The following is a 20,018-nucleotide window of genomic DNA, read 5'->3' on the forward strand; positions in this document are numbered from 1 at the left end:
GGAGTGTTATGGGACCATTGCTTTTCACAATATATATAAATGACTTAGTAGATAGTGTCGGAAGTTCCATGCGGCTTTTCGCGGATGATGCTGTAGTATACAGAGAAGTTGCAGCATTAGAAAATTGTAGCGAGATGCAGGAAGATCTGCAGCGGATAGGCACTTGGTGCAGGGAGTGGCAACTGACCCTTAACATAGACAAATGTAATGTATTGCGAATACATAGAAAGAAGGATCCTTTATTGTATGATTATATGATAGCGGAACATACACTGGTAGCAGTTACTTCTGTAAAATATCTGGGAGTATGCGTGCGGAACGATTTGAAGTGGAATGATCATATAAAATTGTTGGTAAGGCGGGTTCCAGGTTGAGATTCATTGGGAGAGTCCTTAGAAAATGTAGTCCATCAACAAAGGAGGTGGCTTACAAAACACTCGTTCGACCTATACTTGAGTATTGCTCATCAGTGTGGGATCCGTACCAGAACGGTCTGACGGAGGAGATAGAGAAGATCCAAAGAAGAGCGGCGCGTTTCGTCACAGGGTTATTTGGTAACCGTGATAGCGTTACGGAGATCTTTAATAAACTCAAGTGGCAGACTCTGCAAGAGAGGCGCTCTGCATCGCGGTGTAGCTTGCTCGCCAGGTTTCGAGAGGGTGCGTTTCTGGATGAGGTATCGAATATATTGCTTCCCCCTACTTATACCTCCCGAGGAGATCACGAATGTAAAATTAGAGAGATTAGAGCGCGCAAGGAGGCTTTCAGACAGTCGTTCTTCCCGCGAACCATACGCGACTGGAACAGGAAAGGGAGGTAATGACAGTGGCACGTAAAGTGCCCTCCGCCACACACCGTTGGGTGGCTTGCGGAGTATCAATGTAGATGTAGATGTAGAAATGAGACACTTAATGTAGTAAAAGAGTTTTGCTATTTGGGGAGCAAAACAACTGATGATGGTCGAAGTAGAGAGGATATAAAATGTAGACTGGCAGTGGCAAGGAAAGCGTTTCTGAAGAAGAGAAATTTGTTTACATCGAGTATAGATTTAAGTGTGAGGAAGTCGTTTCTGAAAGTATTTGTATGGAGTGTAGCCATGTATGGAAGTGAAACATGGACGGTAAATAGTTTCGACAAGAAGAGAATAGAAGCTTTTGAAATGTGGTGCTACAGAAGAATGCTGAAGATTAGATGGGTAGATCACATAACTAATGAGGAAGTATTGAACAGGATTGGGGAGAAGAGAAATTTGTGGCACAACTTGACCAGAAGAAGGGATCGATTGGTAGGACATGTTCTGAGGCATCAAGGGATCACCAATTTAGTATTGGAGGGCAGCGTACAGGGTAAAAATCGTAGAGGGAGACCAAGAGATGAGTACACTAAGCAGATTCAGAAGGACGTAGGTTGCAGTAGGTACTGGGAGATGAAGGAGCTGGCACAGGATAGAGTAGCATGGAGAACTGCATCAAACCAGTCTCAGGACTGAAGACAACAACAATAACAACTTCCGCAAAAAGCCTCGGTGAACTTCCGATGTCATCCACAAGGTCATTTATGTATATTGTGTGCGGCAACGGCCCTACGACACTCCCCTGCGGCACACATGAAATCACTCCTACTTCGGGAGACTTCTCTCCATTGAGAATGACATGCTGCGTTCTGTACTCTAGGAACTCTTCAATCCAATCACACAATAGGTCTGATATTCCATATGCTCTTACTTTGTTCATTAAACGATTGCGGGGAACGGTATCGAACGCCTTGCGGAAGTCAAGAAACACGGCATCCACCTGGAACCCGTGTCTATGGCCATCTGAGTCTCGTGGACGAATAGCAATAACCGTTACTGGAGTTCTGAAAAGCCTAACGTAATATGCAAGGCACACCTGCATGATCCAAAAATAGCTGTGCGCTGCACTATTAGCTGTTTAGCTGTGAGACGATAACAGGTCCAATTCCCCCCCCCCCCCCCCCCCCCCCAGGAAACACACAACCGGGAGATATATGTAGGAAAACATTTAGCGACCCCTCTTTGGCCGTTTAAGAGAACGTGTTCTCGCGGCCTTTCAGTGAGACTTTTAAGACTGCACATACAGTTAACTTCTCACTACAGGAAATTCGTCACCTGTTTCAAGATAGTTATCACTAACAACACACGCCCCCACCACACCCCGATTTAACCCATTTGCGATTTCGACCTCCGGACGGCGGAGGTGTGTGTGTGTGTGTGTGTGGGGGGGGGGGGGGGGGATGTTAAAATAGTGTACAAATTAAGCCAACACACTTTAGATGAACTTAACACTAACACTCGTCAAGTAATTGGTGCCATTTCTCAGAGGGAACTCCAAAGTGTAGTGAGTAATTTCCTAAGCAGATGTCAGAAATGGTTGAACAACGAAGGAAGGCAGGTCCAGCGTCTCCTTGCTTAATGTACGTGCGTAATTTACTTTTCTTGTTAAAGTGTTCATGTTATGTATGCCAGAAATAGCTTACGCGGCAGATCATTCTATGTTTAATGCGGACTTCCGTGAGTCGCGGACACAGCAGCCGGCGTCGCCGGCTGGCCGCACGCCGCGAAAGCGGTTGCATTAACGACTGGTCTCCGTGTACGAAGAGTACACAGAGCCCGCTAGCCATAGCGTCGTACCGAGCCTGCGTGACAGGTGGACTACGCGTACGTCATTCCATGCGGCTGTATGCAAGGATCCATCAGTTGTAGTGGATGTATCAGTCTCTCGGGAACCCTTGGCCAGATTTTTTCAGTGGATGAGAGACCTGGAAAACGTGCTGGTCAGGGCAGCAGTCGAACTCAGCCTGTATCGAGGTGGATCAGCATAGCACAGGCAATGTGCGGTCTTGCGTTACCGTGCTGAAAAGTGCACTAATCACGGAAAACACACAACCACCAGCCTTAACAAGTCACAAATGTAATGTCTGCTGTCTAAATTACCGGTTTCATACACTAGAGGCGACCGTCTACATCTACATGGTTACTCTCCATTTCACACTTAAGTGCCTGGCAGAGGGTTCATCGAACCATTTTCATACTACTTCTCTACCATTCCACTCTCTACATCTACATACATACTCCGCAATGCACCATACGGTGCGTGGCGGACGGTACCTCGTACCACAACTAGCATCTTCTCTCTCTGTCCCACTCCCAAACAGAACGACGGACAAATGACTGCCTATATGCCTCTGTACGAGCCCTAATCTCTCTTTTCTTATCTTTGTGGTCTTTCCGCGAAATGTAAGTTGGCGGCAGTAAAATTGCACTGCAGTCAGCGTCAAATGCTGACACTCTAAATTTCCTCAGTAGCGATTCACGAAAAGAACGCCTCCTTTCCTCTAGAGACTCCCACCCGAGTTCCTGAAGCATTTCCGTAACACTCGCGCGATGATCAAACCTACCAGTAACAAATCTAGTGGCCCGCCTCTGAATTGCCTCTATGTCCTCCCTCAGTCCGACTTGATAAGGATCCCAAACGCTCGAGCAGTACTCAAGAATAGGTCGTATTAGTGTTTTATAAGCGGTCTCCTTTACAGATGAACCACATCTTACCAAAATTGTACCAATAAACCGAGGACGACTATCTGCCTTCCCCACAACTGCCATTACATGCTTGTCCCACTTCATATCGCTCTGCAATGTTAGGCCCAAATAATTAATCGACGTGACTGTGTCAAGCGCTACACTACTAATGGCGTATTCAAACATTACAGGATTATTTTTCCTGTTCGTCTGCATTAATTTACATTTGTCTATATTGAGAGTTAGCTGCCATTCTGTACACCAATCACAAATCCTGTCCAGGTCATGCTGTATCCTCCTACAGTCACTCAACGGCGACACCTTCCCGTACACCAGCATCATCAGCAAACAGCCGCACATTGCTATCCACCCTATCCAAAAGATCATTTATGTAGATAGAAAACAACAGCGGACCTACCTACCACATTTCCCTGGGGCACTCCAGATGTTACCCTCACCTCCGATGAACACTCACCATCAAGGACAACGTACTGGGTTCTATTACTTAAGAAGTCTTCGAGCCACTCACTTATTTCGGACCCAATCCCATATGCTCGTACCTTAGTTAGGAGCCTGCAGTGGGGCACCGAGTCAAACGCTTTCCGGAAGTCAAGGAATATGGCATCCGTCTGATACCCTTCATCCATGGTTCGCAAGATATCGTGTGAAAAAAGGGCGAGTTGCGTTTCCCAGGAGCGATGCTTCCTAAAGCCGTGCTGATGCATGGACAGCAAATTCTCTGTCTCAAGAAATTCCTTATATTCGAAATGAGAATGTGTTCGAGAATCCTGCAACAAACCGATGTTAAGGATATTGGTCTGTAATTTTGAGGATCCGCCCTTCTTATATACAGGCGTCACCTGCGCTTTTTTCCAGTCGCTCGGGACTTTACGTTGGGCAAGAGATTCGCGATAAATGCAAGCTAAGTGAGGAGCCAATGCAGTAGAGTACTCTCTATGAAACCGAATTGGAATCCCATCAGGACCTGTCGATTTATTTATTTTCAACCCATTCAGCTGCTTCACAACCCCAGGGATGTCTATCACTATGTCCTCCACTCTCGAATGGCACGTGGGAAAAAGAAACGCCTAAATCTTTCCGTTCGAGCTCTAATTTCTCTTATTTTATTATGATGATCATTTCTCCCTACGTAGGTGGGTGTCAACAAAATATTTTCGCATTCGGAAGAGAAAGTAGGTGATTGAAATTTCGTAAATAGATGTCGCCGCAAAGAAAACCGCCTTTGTTTCAGTGACTGCCACCCCAACTCGCGTATCATATCAGTGACACTCTCACCCCTATTGCGTGATAACACGAATCGAGCTGCCCTTGTTTGCACTTTTTCGATGTCCTCCGTCGATCCTACCTGGTAAGGATCCCACAGCGCGCAGCAATATTCCAGCAGACGACGGACAAGTGTAATGTAGGCTGTCTCTTTAGTGGGTTTGTCGTATCTTCTAAGTGTTCTGCCAACAAAGCGCAGTCTTTGTTTCGCCTTCTCCACAATATTATCTATGTGGTCTTTCCAATTTAAGTTGCTCGTAATTGTAATTCCTAAGTATTTAGTCGAATTGACAGCCCTTAGATTTGTGCGGTTTATCGTATACCCAAAATTTTATCGGATTTCTTCTAGTACCCATATGGATGACCTCGCACTTCTCTTTGTTTAGTGCCAATTGCCACTTTTCGCACCATACAGAAATTCTCTCTAAATCATTTTGTAATTGGAATTGATCGTCTGATGATTTTACTAGACGGTAAATTACAGCATCATCTACAAACAGTCTAAGGGGGCTGCTCAGACTATCACCTAGATCATTTATGTAAATCAAGAACATCAGAGGGGCCCATGACCATCTCTTGCGAAACGCCAGATATCACTTCCGTTCTACTCGATGATTTACAGTCTACCACTACGAACTGTGACCTCTCTGAGAGGAAATTACGAATCTAGCCACTCAACTGAGACGATACTCCATATCCACGCAATTTGATTAGTATTAGCTTGTAAGGAACTCTATCAAAAGCCTTCTGGAAATCTAGGAATATGGAATCGATCTGAGATCCCTTGTCGACAGCAGTCTATATTTCATGGGAATAAAGAGCTAGCTGTGTTGCACAGGAACGAAATTTTCTGAATCCGTGTTGGTTATATATCAATAAGTCATTTTCTTCAAGGTGATTCATAATGTTAAAGTATATGCTCCAAAAGGTTACTGTAAATTGAGGTCAGTGATATGGGTCTGTAGTTCAGTGGGTTACTCCTATTTCCTGTGGTACTTTCCAGTCTTTAGGAACAGACCTTTCGTCAAGTGAGCGGTTGTATATGATTGCTAAGAAAGGCCGTATTGTGTACCGAACGGCACCCGAGTACCGTATATGTTTACATGGCTACTCAGCGGGGAAGTGCTTAGCAGAGGGTTCATTGAACAACTGGGGCTGTTTCTGTACCACTCAACTCTCGACTAGAACGTTGTAAAAACTAACACCTACATCTTCCTATGCGAGCTCTGATTTCTTTTATTTTATTACGAGGGTCACTTCTCCGTATGTAGGCGGAAGTCGGTTAAATACTTTCGCAGTCGGAGGAGACAGTTTATTATTGAAATTCTCCTGAAAATGCCTCGCCGCAACCACAAATGACTTTAGAATAAAGATTGTCACCCTAATTAGCGTATCATAATCTGTGACACTCACTCCCCTATTTCGCGATAGACAAAACGAGCTGCCTGTATTTGAACTTCTCGATGTCCTTCGTCAGTCCTATCTGGTAAGGATCCCTTGCCGTGCAGCAGTACTCCAGAAGAAGACGGACAAACATAATGTAGGCACTAAATTTAGTAGACCTGTTCCGTTTTCTAAGTCCTTCTGCCAAAAAATGGAATCTTTAGTTTTCTTCCCCGCAACATAATCTCTGTGATAGCTCCGGTTGTCCCTTGTTGTAATCCCTAGGTAGTTAATGCAGTAGACGACCTTTATATTTGTGAGATTTATCGTTTAATCAAAATTTAACGGATTGCTTGTAGTACTCGTGTGGATGCTCACACTTACCAATATTTAGAGCAAGATGCTATTTTTCGCACCGTATACAGACTGAGGTGACAAGTCATTGGATATTGAATCTGACCACCTCTTGCCCGGTGTAGTGCAGCAAATTGACGTGGCGTAGATCAACAAGTCGATGGAAGCCCCCAGCGGAAATATTGATCCATTTTGCCGCTATAGATGTCCATAATTGCGAAAGTGTTTCCATTGCAGGATTTTGTGCACGAACTGGTCTCTCGATTATGTCCCATAAATATTCGATGGGGTTCATGACGGGCAATCTGGGTGGACAAACCATTCGCTGGAATTTTCCAGAGTGTTCTTCAAATCAATCGTGTCAATTGTTACCCGGTGACATAGCGCATTGTCATCCATAAAAATTCCATCGTTCTTTGGGAACATGACGTCCATGAGTGAGCACAGAGCCTTGCTGACAACTTGGGTCCATGGCTTCGTGGGATTTAAACCAAACTCGAACCCCACTATCAGCTCTTACCAACTGAAATCGGGACTTATCAGACCAGGCCACCGTTTTCCAGTCGTCTAGGATACCACCGATATGGTGACGAGTCCGGGACAGGCGATGCAGGCGACCTCGGACACCCTCCTCCCCCCTCCAGTTGACTTCTGCGGGTGTTTCACACAGTGTTGCTTGTCTGTTAGCATGCAAACACCGCTGCCCTCGGTCATTTAGTGCAGGCTTTTGGGCCACTGGTGAGAGGTAATGTCTGAAATGTGGTATTCTCGACACCCTGTTGACACTGTGGACCCCTGAATATTAAATCTTCAAACGGTTTCCATCCAAGTACAATTCCGCGCTAAAAGTCTGTTAACTTCCCGTCGTTCTGCCATAATGACGTCGGAAACCTTATCACATGAATCACCTGGGTAAGTATGACAGCTTCGCCAATGCAGTGCCCTATTAAACCTTGAGCACGCGGTACTGCTGCGATCTGTACATGAGCCTACAGCTGTCCCATGACTTCTGTCACTTCAGTGTACAATGCACTATTGACGAGAGAAAATACTCTTAATGGAACAGATGATATCAGTTTAACAGTTCAGTACATTCCGTATCAAACGTCAACTGAGGCCCAGTATTAATGACGAATCGGAAAATTTTATTTCTTGAAGCTTTTTTTTAGGTGCTCGTAGGACGCGGACACATCGACCGCGGTCCGTAGTGGCGAGCGCGACTGCATAAAAGCCTGTTAGGACTCCTGCGATCTGGATCTTGTTTGTGAGGGAATGTTGCTACACGCATACTCTACGATGCGTTACAAACGTGTGCACATTTCCTCTAAATTATTTTGAAATTGGTTTTAACCTTCTGATGACGTTACTGGACGGTTAGTTAGGTACATGTTCCACTGATCATTTGAACGATTTTTTTATGGAAATGATGTGGAGCGAGTTAGTATACAGAAACTGTATACGAGATTAGTGTTAACATTAATGAACACATTTTTTAGTCGTCCTCATGCAACCACCTTTTTTAATGGCTACCATCTTTTCAATAGCAATTTGTCAATGTTGTGGGAGGAGTTGTCCAGGAGAAATAATTTTAAATTAGTCACAAAACTTGCTTCACTACCTTTCAGACACATTATCTTACAGGGCAAATGATCAAAAATTTTTCTTGCTGCATATTGAACTCGTTCGTGAGTCACTGACAGCATTAACAGTGAACAATAAAGGTCATTTTTGCCTCTAGTGTCGTTGGTATAGACATCACTGTTCTCAAGTTGTGATGGATTATTTGTGATGGCACCATCTGCAAACAGTCATATGTATTGAGACTGCTTAGAATTAGCTCAGGTGTACCAGTTGACGCGCAGGCTGCATTGTTGCTCAATAACCCCCCCCCCCCCCCCCAATTACCCCTTCCTGACATTATTCAATATTTCCTCATTTCTCCCTCCCTTATCCTTCCGACATGACCAATTACTCTATGTATAAACTGGCGAGAAATTAAAAAATTGGTGTGAAATTCAGGCGGCAGGAAATTAGAACTCAAAAATCCAAAATGGGGCATTGCTCTGTTGGTGGAAGTCAGTAACTTCTGTTAAGTATAAAAAGATGGCGCACATGAGCATGCGAGCAGTTTGCATAGTTGGACTACGTTGAAAAAAAGTCCCCCGCCCCACTGAGGCCACAGTTTAAAGAATTGTCTCCTTAAGTTTGGAGCTGACTTGCTCCAAGTTAAGAAATGACGTGAAATTCACTTACCCTAAGTATAAACTTACAAGAAAGCTCCCTGGTTGCCAGAACTAGACCACTCGTCCTAGCTTCAAAACTTATGTAGCTCACTGATGCAACATATATGGGTGCCAACACTTGGCACTGTCGTGTGTCGGAGGATAGGAAATGGGAGAGGTGTGCACTTGAAGTTCATTTATTTAAACAAACAACACCGGTTCGCTAACAGACCTCGCTTTGCCTCTGCCACCTAATTGGCGGGCTCCGCGCGCAGTCAACAGGGGCCGAAGCGATGTTTCACGCTGAACCCTTCCAACGTAGGTTGCTGCGTACGACTGGCCACTAGACTTGGCCACTGTTTCTATGTTTCGATACAGTGTATCGATACGTGGAACTGTTTCAGTGTTCCGGAACGGCTACGGTTCACTGTTTCGAAACAGTGGTGTTTCATTCCGCCCCTGTCTCGGATAACTGGACCGGATTCGATCTCGTGCCAGACACAGAAACTGTATCGTTGTTTCAAAATAAGGCTGTTTCAGTCAACCTGTGCTTGGAACTGACTAGTTGTATCGAAACAGTGATGCTTCATTCCCCTCTGTGTCGGACGAGATCCGGGCTCGGCACTGAAACACATTTAACATACCACTTCATGAAACACCGTCAAGAGTGTCGAAATCTTTTTGACAAGCAATAGCATGAAGTTTAAGATATCCGAAAATAAAGTTTCGTTTCTAGCTGAATGTCATATTCCGAAATGGCGTAACATCTGCTTTATAAACACTATCCAAACAATAAAACAACGCATACTATTCACATTCAAAGTAATAAATATGTGAAAATCATTCAGTTAAATTACACTTTTTGATAACATACGCCTCTCCGTTCATGTGCAGTAATCATATTAAGAAACGTAAGTAAGCCTACAACATTTTGAATAAAAAAAGGCGTACAGTGGCAGTTATTAGACACATACATAAATTTGATGTAGGTATAATTGCAAGCAATCTGTTTGACAAATCACTTATAGTGTAATGGTGAACGGGAAGGGCTGGAAAGCATGGTGAATTTATAGTAACGGTTCGAAACACCTTGAAAGACAAAATTTTTTTCTGTTATTTTATTATTTATTCGAATTATTTGGCGTTATTTGTGAGTCTATAGTCACTGTGCTTATTATCCACAATGATTCCCTTTGTGTGCATGGAAATTAGCAGGGTGAGTATATTACCCATACTAACGGAATGTGGGAATCCCAGTAGCATATCCGTTGTTGCTGCAGTTTGCTACCACCTCCAGATTCGTTCGTGGTGGTTCTTCTGTCTTCAGGTATGGCTGTTCTCAGCCAATTGAAAAGTATGAAAGTCACACGACACGAAAGCAGCGCATTTGCTGCAGGAAATACGAAACTGCCAAGATGCCTAAGTGATAGTTTCATATTTTCTGCGATATGATTATCGCTCTCGCACCTCATTTGTGTTTATATGGACATACTTATACAGTAGACATTCAAGATGATAAAATGTGTATGTTTATTAGATTACAAAACACAAACTGTTTCACTGTTTCGAAACATCGTATCGAAACATTACATTGTACCGTTTCATTTGTTTCGAAACAGTTAAGTGTTTCAGTTTGCCCATCTCTGCTGGCCACTTAGTGCCGCTCCGAACTAGCAGCCAGCACAGTGTTGCGTGACGTCACCCAGTACCTGCGCCAACCCACATGTATACCTGGAGTTTGGAATGCGGGCAGATGTTTGTCAGTCGCCTGTTGTATACTCTTCAGGTAGAGTATCCCCACCACAGCCAGCTACATCGTTTTGCACTTAACCACGCTCCAATTTTAGAACTGGACGTTTTCTAGCCTAGTGGCCGCCTGGAATGAAAGCAGGTAGCAGCCACTCGTGCTGCCAACGTTTCAGCGTTGCTGGATTGCATAACTGCATCGAAATTCTTTCATTTCGGTAAGGGATCGTACGTATCTACACTCTACAACAGGCTGTTCCAGCTCGTGGGCTCCGTTGTGAGCCGCGGAGCGCTCCCTGCTCCAGGCAGCCGTGTCGCTCACTGTGACCAGTCAAGTGGGCCGGCACGTGGCACGGCTGGCTGAGGCAGGCGGCGAGGCAAGCGTTTTGATGTGCCAGCTGCGTCTTAAAAGATCGACAACCTCCACACTCTTGGCTGCTAAGACGTGGTGACGTGCTACACCAGGAAATACGATCTTCAGGAAATAAATAAGAAACAAATGTTTTGCAAGAAATTGCATACTAAATTTATTGGGCCTCTGTAGTTAGAAATTTTATTTTCATTGCGAGATCGGAAATATCAGGCGTCAAAGTGTTCGCAGCGTTAATGCGGAGGATGGCCTTCATTGTTGCATCGTGAAGAAGCGATCGTTCCTTACTTTACAACTGTTTTCATTGCTCAGAAAAGCTGCTCACATCGAAACGTAGATCCGAACATGCACATAATCTGAGCGGCATTGTTGTGAAGTTTGGGAAATGTTTTTTTCTGTAATGAACACTACCATCGTGACAAATACAACGTGTTGTAGTACCTCTCTTTCAATAAAGTTGAATTTTGCAAATCAATAATCTCCAATTGAAGTGACGATGACAAGTCATCGGTGGAAACTGAAAAAGGAGTGCTGAACACCTTAAGTTCCATTTCCAAACTAGTGAGGTCTCGGAATCGTGTTTCAAAAGACGTGATGAGCTGCTTTAAGTTTGCTTGGTAATCGCCGAAAGTAGTATCTTCAGGTAGTTTTAAAGAAGCAAGATTATTGAAGAACGTTAGATGTCCATTACTCATCTGCCTCTCAAATAAACGTAACTTTTCCATGAACACTTTGATCTGGTCGTGCATGTCAACGATTAGCTGCCCTTTGCCCTGCAATGTCAGATTTAAATTATTCAGATGCATAGTTATGTCAGCTAGGAACGCCAGGTCTGATTCCCATTTTATATCTTTCAGACAACGCATTTCTTCCCCTTTCATTTCGAGAAAAGAGGTATTTCCTCACTAATGGCAAAGAAAACATCAAGAACTTTTCCCCGACTCAGCCAACGAACTGTACTGTGGTAAGATATATCCCCATACTCCGCTTCCACATCTTTCAGGAATCCTTTGACGCCGCACAAAATTCACTCTCTTCACGACATCTTCCATTACGCCACCCAGCTCTACTGTTTCAGCACACAGTGCCTCTTGGTGAATATAACAATGAAGAGTCAAAATGTCTTTCCCGAATTCGTCCCTGAGTTTATTTTTCAAACGAGAAACAAAACCTTGGTGACGCCCGATCATTTGTGGTGCACCGTCTGTCGCTACACAATGGAGCTTATCCCACGGCAAATTCATATTGCCACTGATTCACAAACAGCTTCAAAAATGTCACGTCCTGTTGCGGTGTAATCGAGTGCTACCACATCCAAGAGTTCTTCAGTTACTTGCAGCTCTATGTCGACACGACGCACAAAGACTGCAAGCTGAGCACAGTCCGATATGTCGGTGCTTTCGTCAAGCGCTAACGAAAATGCAAAAACGCTCTCCGCCTTTTTCCTGAGCTGTCATTAAATCCCCCGCCATGTCCAGGATTCGACGAGACATTGTTTGCTTCGACAGGCAAACCCCTTCAATTGCCTGCACCTCCCTTGGAAACAAACATTCTGCAACTGCTACCATGCACGATTTTACGAGTGGTCCCACCGAAAACGGTTTGCCACTCGTCGCGGTGATGTGAGCGACCCTGTAGCTTGCTCGAATTGCAGATTCAGTAGTGTTTTCTCCGCTATCATTCACCTGAAAATTATAAACGCATTACAGAACACGAACTATGTTGTATGTTTTGATACCCTCCGTACTACGAATCCGTTTTTAAACATACGTCTACTGGTATGTAGTTCTTAAGCCTGGCTACCAGTTCTCTGCGTGCAACGCCTTCTACCTGACTGTATTTAATTCTGTATATTGTACCTCTTCGCAGAATTAAATACTTTATGACATACAAAACACTGCGGTCGACCATCCCTCTCAATGAATAGAAAGGTATTCTTCAATAGAGGTACAGGGCACCCGCGGCTAGTCATAGCTGTCATTGAGCACGGATTATTACGGCTGCATGCGGCCAGGGGGCAGTGAGTTCGCTTTCCCCCTCCACGCGGGCTCCGAGCTGCCGCAGTGAGCGCTCCGGAGCGCTCCGGCTCCATGGAGCTCGGTTGGAACAGCCTGCTCTACAGTATACAATCCGTTTTTAGGTGTCTGTCCTGTGCTTTTTGTTTCAGTTGGCCTATCTAAAGGCTTCCAGGGGCAACAAGAAGTTCATTTTCAATATTTCGCATAATTATTGACCGAATTTAAAAATTTAGCACGCCATAATAATCTACCCATTAATAGCACGCTAAACTTAACACCATAAATACTACAATTAGAAAGAATATTTATCTTGAAGCTGATGGCGTTCAAATATTCCAACTTTGTTCATCCTTTACTCGAAAATGGTTACGCTTGGACACTTCCAACGAACTTAACATAAAACTTCAAACCTTTACAAAACCTTTGCTTCGCTGACAGCCCCCCACAAAAATGATAGTTTATCGCTTACTAATATTCCGCTGTTCATGTGGTCATAATTCAGCACCTGCTGTGACGTTTCAATTTTTTTACTTCTTTACTACTAATGCCATTCGCAACACAATTTTGCAGACAGTATCTTCATGTACCACTTAATGCACCCGCAAAATTATATTACTGTACAGAATGTAGTTCAGGATATGTGACATCAGAAGTACTGTGAAGCGCCCAAAACGTTCTTAAATGGAGGGCACATTAGCTAGCTTATAATTATGTAGTATTTCGTAATGAAAGGGCTTAGCGACTTCGGACAAACTTTAAGCGTAATTTCAATCGTTTCCTAAACTTTTTCTCGCTTACATCCTTATCATCAAGAATAACAATTAGAGCGCTATTAAGATTGTTATAGTGCATTGAGAACAACTCACGGCCGGCCTCGACTGAGGCATAGTACTGGTACCGCACAATAATTGAAGTGTCCGGTTATTTCACGTTAGCTTCTCTGCTTTTGGTTTTTAGTTTTTTTTACTGGGACGCAATATATAAAAATTAAATATGGTACATAAAATTATACAAATAATTACTTCTATTACTTCTTTACTTGCTTATCTTGGAAGAAAACTTAAAAAGATGGAGGTCATCATCCTCTGGAGGCTCAGGAACAGAACAACTGGAAGTGGATGGCCACGAATATAATTGCGTTCTCTTCATGCTACTGAGCATATTTACAGTAGGAAAGAAATTACTACTTGAGCTGTTGCCCCTCACACGAACATCCATTCACTGTGGAAGTAACGAGCCTATTCCTATTTTTCACTTTTATGGGATTCATCTTACAAAAACTCTTTCACAGTCAGTATTTAATAAACTATGGTAGGGCTGGAAGTTCTCTCTAGCCAAATAAAGTTTTTGTGTTGAGTATGTTCCCCCAAAATACGTTCACTTCTGAACAGTTCTTATTACGTTCGTGTATTTTTACGACATGACGTTTCCTCCAGTCATCCGCGACATGTTGTAGATGCTTATAATCACCTAGAGAGACTATTCTTGGCAATTTTGACATAAGAGAGGGAGTGTTTTCACTTTCTGTGTTTGAAAGCCCCCTTTTAGGCGTCAAAACTGCAAGCAATGGCAATAAATCTCCAAATTTTCTCTCTCTTTTCATTTCTGAATATCCCGTCTGCATGAGATTAGATCAGTACTTGTTCCATAGATCATGAATACGACACTTCGTAATGATGTGGAACGTGTCAGGTTAATTAAAGGTGTCTATCCAAGGTATTACATTGGACAAAATATTACAGGATACTTAATTTTTTTCCCCTAAACCTGTGGTAAGACTTTCACGGTATCCCGCTCACTGTGTTGTTTCTGGCTTCTGAACACATTTGACACTCAGAAACTTCGACCTGTTGTTGGGGTCAGTGTCACTAAATTTATTGGTTACGACATATTGCCGGTACACGTAGCAAAACATTTCCTTTTACCAGTGTAGCGTGTTTCCATGTAAGTCAATAATAACGGCTTTGCCACTCTGAAAATACTTATTTAAATCTGTGAATTTCGGTAAAATATAGGCCAAAACTATATGAAACAATCTTTAAAAAAAGTAATTGACGGATCGGTGAATTTCTCCTGCCGCAACCAGCCTCTCCTCTCGGCATTTAGAATCACAATGGAGACGCAAAGCATTCCATCGTTTTAAAATTATCACTGTAACGGCCCGCAAAGATAGCTATGTTGTCTGTGATGGATGCAACAATTTATGAATTTTGATACCTAAAAAATTTTGTATGTGGAGCGAATGATTTAGACATTTGAGAATAATTAGTCTAGAGCATTTTTCAACTGATTAGCGAGATAGTTTCTTGACCCCATCATAGAATGACATCTGTCGGAAGCAAATTCTATAAATATTGTTTTCTGAGTTATTGTACTCAGAAAATGAAAGCATTAGATTAAAATAAAGGTTTTTACTTGTTGGTTTCGTTTGCCTTATCATATTCAACCTCATTAAAAATTTCACAAATATTCCAAAATTTACTTTCAACTTTGTCTGTGTCTTTATCAAAATATCTGACGACAACACAAGGCTTTTAATAAATCGTACATCTGTTGACTCATAGCAACACTGAACTGTGTATATATCTCAGTTTTTCTGCAAATTCATTCTTATGGCTCTCATGTTCTGGGCGCATTTAGTGCAACGCAGATGTATAGCGTCGGCGATTTCAGAATCAGGAAAGCAACTCTCAGCTACTCTTTCCAGGTGATTTACAGCACTAAAAGGAAGATTGTGATGTGCTACGAATGCTGCTAATTTAATTTCAGCAATGTCATCCTGCTTATTTAAAGACGCGTCAGTTGCAGCTGGTTTCATAAATGTACCCAAACATTGGCTGGCTTTTAGGTGACGCCACATTCGCTTTGACATGATTTGCACTTATAGAACTTTTTTAAACATGTCCCACTTCAGTCACAAATGTTACAGATTCTAGCCATTTCAGAGTTCGATTCACCAGCACACAACCAATCCTTAAGACCAGGATTAGTTTCCCAGACTTTTCTATGAGTTTGTATTCGCCTTTTACATTTAAGGAAGCCGGCTGTCAATTTTTTGGGAGTATTAGGACCAGTATCAGTGTCATCTATTTCCATTGACGCAGTTTTGCACTACTCAACACATTATAAATCGCTCACTGTCGTCACCTGAGCCAACAAGTTAATTGTAATCGTTTCCACTTACGTATGAGCACAGTGCAGTAAGCAAAGCAGTCAGTACGGTAGAATTCCCCAGGGGGATTCATCTCGGGCCTAAGTTGACTGCGGCAACTGCAGTGTAATGAAACTGAGAAATCCCAAGGCTGGACAGACTGGCATGTAGGCTGCTCAAAATCGTATTTGTGAAATAAATCATCAAAAATTAAATAAACATAAAACTTCAAATAATAAAAAAAAGAGGAAATCTTAACAGTAGTAAGCGTTTCAAAAGATCGTGCAGCAGACGTGCGGTCCAAAGGGTGTATCGTATGTTATGTTCGTGCACCATCTTAAATTACAGTACATGTACCTGCAGATCGTACGGTTGGCAACGCTGCGGTCACTTGTGCTTAAATTCGGCCACAGCTATAGTCGAGGCGGCGTTAAGTACGTTCCTGACATCAGCGCTGTTGCCAACTTTCAGCGGCCAAGCGCAAACGGCTGCGGGAGAAAACTGTAGCCGTATAGAGAGCTGTGACAACACTGAGGAGTTGCCATAGATACCTTTACAAAATCGCGTTAAGTGATTGGTTGATAGGCGCTTGAATCTACCGCGCTCAGCCCATTGCAACTGTCACAGATCAATTTACGCCAACTCAGCTATAGTAGTCTGCGGGCGCTCGCTAGCCTGTAAAAAGGACTCTCTCAGCACAGCACGGCATAGCGACGGGAATCCAGTCTACACATTTGCGAGATGTTTCTTGCTTGTAAATGATTAGCGTGGAGTGGTACTTCTATTTGCCAGTAATGCGAAAAACACACAGTATAGCGTATATGTACATCAAATCACAGAATTTACGTAGAATGAATATTGCGCCAAACCTGCACCTTACCGGTACACTTCCATGAGGACTGTGTGTACCTATTATGATCCTAGCAGGACGGCCCCTTGTGAGCCGGGGGGTTAGAATAAGCTCGAGGTATTCCCGCCTGTCGTAAGAGGCGACTAAAAGGAGTCTCACACTTTTCAGCCCTATGAGTTCAGGTCCCATTCTTTGGTTTGACCAGCCACTTTCTAAATTCTACAGAAGTGCAGGCCATATGGGGAAGGACACCTTATGTGGTGCACAAATTATCCATAGTGCCCTTAGATTCCATCTCCTGAATCTCTTGTTATGGCTTTGCATCTCTACGTGCGATTAAACTATTTGGGCGAGGACACTTTTTGGGGTACATCTTCTTCTGTTGTCTCCTGTCCTCCCTCGACCCCATGACAACATTGGATTTCTCTGTATCCAATATCCAGCACTGTAGCCAGTCCGTTGTGGTGGGGCTGTCATGTATCCATTTGATGGTAGCCCCTGACAAAACAGGGATAGCACTGCTGATGCCTGAGCTGTAAACTCCCCACGTATGCCAAGGAGTAGATACCAGGCTTCCTGGGGCATCAGCACTCTTGGTAATTGCCATCATGCCAGTTGGCCTTTGCTATGGCTGGTCGGCACCCATGGGGAGAGCCCCTGATCGTAGTGGGTGGCATCAGGGCAGATGACCTGCAATGAAGCGGACTAAGTCGTCTCTTGCTGGTGACCGTATGGCGCCAGCAGTCTCTAAGAAGGGCAAGATCGAATGCAATGCCGAGAGCTTTGACCCTAAATCGTTTCTCTCTCTCACAACACCATGGGTGGAACTTAGGGCTACAGAATGGAGAAAGCCGTATTCGCCTTACCTTCAGTCTGTAGCAGGACTGATGGGGACTCCTTTCTACCTACGAAGCCTCAATTTTCCGTTGAACACCTTGAGTATAAGTTTGGAGAATTGACAGCACTGTCCAAGATGCGAAATGGCGCAGTCTTGATTCAGACAGCATCCCCAGCCCAATCCCGAGCGTTACTCGCCTGTGACAAGCTGGGTGATATTCCTGTTTCCGCCACTCCCCATTATAGCGTCAACATGGTCCAGGGGATCATTTTCCATTGCGATCTGTTGCAGTCTGACGGCGAGTTCCGCGCCAATTTAGAGCGACAGGGTGTTCATTTCGCCTGGCGCATTTACAGGGACCCAAAAACAACAGGGTTGCTACCAGTGCCTTCACCTTGGCCTTTGAGGGTGATTCATTGCCTGAAATGGTCAAGGTGATGATTTACTAAAGGTGACGTTAAACCATATGTCTCTCCTCCTATGTGGTGCTGTAAGTTTGGGCACGTCTTCCTGCTGCACTTCCAGCGCCACGTGTCGAGACTGCAGACGTCCAATGCACCCAGGTAATCCATGTGTGCCTCCTCCCACTTGCATCAACTGTGGAGAGTACCACTTCCCTTGCTCACCAGACTGCCAAGTACTCCAAAAGGAGCGGAAAACCATGGAGTACATGACCCTGGACTGGTTGACTTAACAGAGGCTAAACATAAATTTGAAAGATTACACCCCATTCGGTCGATGTCGACATATGCTGCAGCTACGGCTACTCTCATGTGGACATGTGGAAGGAGTCCCTTGGGATCCTCTCTCCCAAGGTCTCCACTAATGCCACAACAGACACTTGACAGTGGATCAAGGAGCCAAAAGCTGCTGGAAAAAGAGCTTCACGGTCTTCCTCCATGCCTGAAGCTACTTCAGAGAAGTCCTTCCCACAAACCCCTAAAGAGAAGCGAGAGGGCAAGCAACCAAAGAAGTCTGCTAAGAAAAAGGACACTCCGGTGGCCCCAACACCACCTCTCCCTACCAATTTTGCATCTGAGTATGCGGAGGATGCCGACCTTGATCTCACTGATGCCTTATCCACCATAGAAATGGCTACAAGTACTCAATCGGTGGCAGCAGGTGACCCTGAGGCGTACCCTGCCTCCTTGCGCACTTCATGCCTTCCCATCCTCACCATAACGTCATCCTCCAGTGGAAATGGGGCGGTTTTTTCCACAACCTGGCTGAGTTACGGCAACTCTTAAGCTTTACACCTGCTTTCTGCATTACCCTCCAGGAAACCTGGTTCCTGGCAATGTGGACCCCTGAACTCTGCAGCTATAGGGGATATTACAAGAACTGTAGTGACCATAATAGAATGTTGGCCTTCTCCCATCTATCCACTGGAGAGCACATGACGACCTGTCACTGCCCTGGCATGAGGCCCATGGACACCTGCCCAGATGGGCTTTAAACAAGGTAGACTGGGACGCTTTCACCTCTGCTGTCACCATTGAATCTTCAGATGGTTCTGAGTACTATGGGACTTAACTTCTGAGGTTATCAGTCCCCTAGAACTTAGAATAACTTAAACCTAACTAACCTAAGGACATCACACACAACCATGCCTGAGGCAGGAGTCGAACCTGCGACCGTAGCGGCCATCGTTGAATCTCTCCCACATGGTAATGTCGATGTGGTGGTTGAGCAGGTAACTACAACGATCGCTTCTGTGGCGGGAAACGCGATCCCTCGTACTTTAAGGTGCCGCCGCCGCCCCCCCCCCCCCCCCCCGGGCGAAAATGGTCCCTTGGTGGTCGCCGGAAGTCGCTGAGGCAATTAAGGAGCATCGACGAGCTCTACAGCGGCATAAGGAGCATCCTTCCCTGGAAGACCTCACAGCCTTTAAACGGCGCCATGCCCGCCTTCGCCAGCTTATCGAAAAACGGAAACAGGAGTATTGGGAGACATACGTCTCGACCTTTGGGTGCCACATGTCACCTTCCCAAGTGTGGACATCCATGTACCATGGGTTCATGAGGTTGTCTCCATTCCCGTATGTGTCCATCCGTTCGATTCAATTTGAAACGAAGCTCGTCCAACCAGGCAACATGTTTCGAATCATCAACAGTCCAATGTCGGTGTTGACGGGCAAAGGCGTGATGTAAAGGCTTGTCATGCAATCATCAAGGGTACACGAGTGGGCCTTTGGCTCCAAAAGCCTATATCGATGATGTTTCGTTGAATGGTTCGCACGTTGATTCTTGTTGATGGCCCAGCAT

This window comes from Schistocerca piceifrons, chromosome 1, assembly GCF_021461385.2.
Source record: "Schistocerca piceifrons isolate TAMUIC-IGC-003096 chromosome 1, iqSchPice1.1, whole genome shotgun sequence".
Taxonomy (NCBI): domain Eukaryota; kingdom Metazoa; phylum Arthropoda; class Insecta; order Orthoptera; family Acrididae; genus Schistocerca; species Schistocerca piceifrons.